We start from the raw sequence: 3,118 nt of genomic DNA on the forward strand, positions 1-3,118 counted from the left end.
CTCTCCCGTCACGGCAAGACTGCCCTCTGCTGCTGGATGGGCGCCTTCGTGCGACGCCGGCTTGTCTCTTCTTGTGGCTTGGCTCCGGCTTGCTGCAGGGCATGGAGGCAACGAGGTCGCGGGCTCCAGCGACTCACCGACCCGGCGTGGTTGCTCAATTCAGATCTGGACGGCTTGGTGGTGGTGATCCAGATTCGATCGGTCGAGTGGGGTGACTGCAGACTGTGTTGCAGTACCTCTTGCGGCTCCATGGCAACGGTGGTCACCAAGGGATCTTCGGGAGGGTTAATCTCTCTATGTCCAATGGTTGACTTCGGTGGTGAGATCTCCGGGAGGGTTAATCTCTCTATGTCCAATGGTTGTGCAGTGGCGGCGTTCATCGTATGTAGCTGCTGGGATTACGGAAAAGTGGTGGCGACAACAGTTGAGTGACTTCGAAGGTGGTGCTGTGAGCACCCGGTCGCGAGATCCGGGGTGAAAGCCTAGGTTGACCTGACTTGGTTATACCTGGCAATTGCGATGTTTTTTTACGTCGTTACCTTGTTGAAGGCATTGCTCGAATATGCTTGCACTGATTCTTCAGGGTGAAAACCTAGATTCAGGCCTTGGTGGTTGGATCCGGTGACGGCAACACTTGAGTGTTACTACCTTCTCGAAGGCGTTACTGTTGAAGAACCTCGTCGTCTGTATGATGTCATGAGATGGTTGGTGCGGATATGGTCGTTGATATAGTTTGCCGATCGTGGATCTGGTCGCTTCGGGTTTTTCTTTTACTCGCCTACACATAGCTTTGGTCTTATATGACTTTGCTATCTCGCGTGTTTTTTGGTGTGCGTGTGTTGGTGTTGGCTGTGTGCATCCTAGTTATGCAGAGGCCGGGTGTGTGTTCTTTGGGTTTGTATCCTCTTGATGCTCCTCTTTGAGCTAATAAAATCCACCCTTTATCGAAAAAAAGGAAATTATAAGTGGATGCTATCTATCTATCTATATCTATATCTATCTATCTATCTATACCTATACTAATTACAGAGTCCCAAAAAATTACCACGTTAATTAGAATTTACGAGCCGTTAATCTGACGGGACTGAATTATTACGATGTATATCAACCTGTAAACTCCAAAGCCGAAAAAACACTCGAAAGGCCCAAAATCCTTCTTGGTAGCAAAGAAAATGCAAGAAGAAAAAAAAACTAACTTAATCTAGAGGGGAGCCAGTTATTACGGTTGAGATCTTTCTATAGGTTTTAAATAGTTTTTCCATTAGATTAACCCATGTGTCTATCTAAAGCCAGGTTGAACACATACCCTGTAACAGCTAGGTCCCGCACGGCTCCTAGAGACTTTCTCTCTCTCCTTTTTTCTCTCGTGGAAATCAAAACGGATCTCCTATCGCCTGATCTGCTTCTTTTCGTTCGTGCTATGGTGGCGCAAGGTGGAGATGCAAATCTCTTACTGTTGCTTCCCTCTCGATCTGGTTCAGGGGGAAGTTCTATCATATGGCATCCTCATCTTTCGGCCATACAGGAGCAGCGACATTGGCATCCAGATGCGCAGCAGCTTGGACACGAGTTGAGGATCGTGTGACTCTCTCGGAACACATCCCGCCATGGGAAGTTAACGTGGCCAGCGGATGCACAAGCCTGATCGTTTCTATGACATGTTCTTCTCCTGCTGAAAGCTCTTCTCTTTCCTTGGCGTCATGTCCGAACAGAGACAAGAGATGAACGGCTGCACGTACATGGCAGGAGATGCAGTACTACGCGTAGGTGTAGAAAGGAGCCGGCAGCGACATAGTCGATCGCCATCTCCAGCAAGCAGAAGGCGAATTGTATGGCCCATGAGGCCATGAGGCGTGGAGCTTGCCAGCATGCATGTATGACACGGCTTCTACGAGGCTAGGAAGTTGCCTCCCAGTGCCATGTTGGCGCTGCCTCCTCGCAGCGCCGCTCTTCTTCTTCCTTGCGCTCTCTTCTTCTCATGGTTTTGCCTCACACAAGAACTCATCTGGGGAAAGAAGACAACACAGACACACACACACACACACTTCACCAAGGAGCAGCACAAGAGCTTTGCCGAGAGCATCCTCTCCTTGGTGAACACGCAGTGCTACATTTTTCTACAGGCTCTCACCGCCTTCTTTCATTGACTCAAAGTAGAATATATATACAAGGACCAGGCACTCACGCCCATGCATGTACTCACACAGAACTTGGGCACCACTACCTGCCAGCTCTCACGCCACGCCCCACATTACTTGCTCCACGACTAACTACATGCGCTAACCACGGCCTAAACTCTATCCATCCATATGGCTCGGCCAGCACATGTGACCAATCCCAACTACATGCATGCATGAACTACTTACTCAACATTCTCTCGGCTAGGACTCAACAAACTCACGCATGCACAGCTACTCCAACAAACTGAGCGATCTGCTGGTTCACCCGACCCAACTTGATGCACTCCGTCACACTCCAGTCTTAAGTCGCGTCTTGCCACTTCTAGGGACCTTGCCGTATCTCACAGCACCATCAGTATCTCGCCGTGCTCGCCGCATCACACGGCAGCCCGGCATCTCGTCTTCTTGGCGCACAACCAAAGCTGCACTGGCCTACATCACCCTTTTACCATCTAAACTACATGCACATAATAAAACTAAATATGCGGATACATGAATCAAGATTAAACCTAACATGCCATGCGTCCTCTTTCCTGTCCTGCAGGCTCTCTTCCTCCTCCTCCTCCTCCAGTCTTTCACGATCCCAGTCAGTCTCCCCTTTGGCAGCATGGAGTTTTCACCCGGCAGGCTGCACCATGTCATTCCCCGTCTGTGAGATAAGCTTGCGTAAGTGCTTCGCAGCATCGAATCAGCAGTAGTATTTCACGTTCTTAGGTTCAATGGTGTGGCTTGGTTTACGTATGTGTACTGCTTTGACAATGATGACTACAACCAATTGGCCGTATGATCAGCTGCCTGCTCTGTTACAATGAGAAAAAGGCATGAGAGGAGTCCATGCAATTGAAGAAAACATCAAATAGGAAATTTGGGAAAAGCATATATGGAAGTTATTTCCATATCTACTCTTCTGCGCTCCCCTTTTCTCAAAGAAAAAAAAA

The sequence above is a fragment of the Triticum dicoccoides genome, chromosome 7A (assembly GCF_002162155.2).
Source record: "Triticum dicoccoides isolate Atlit2015 ecotype Zavitan chromosome 7A, WEW_v2.0, whole genome shotgun sequence".
NCBI lineage: Eukaryota > Viridiplantae > Streptophyta > Magnoliopsida > Poales > Poaceae > Triticum > Triticum dicoccoides.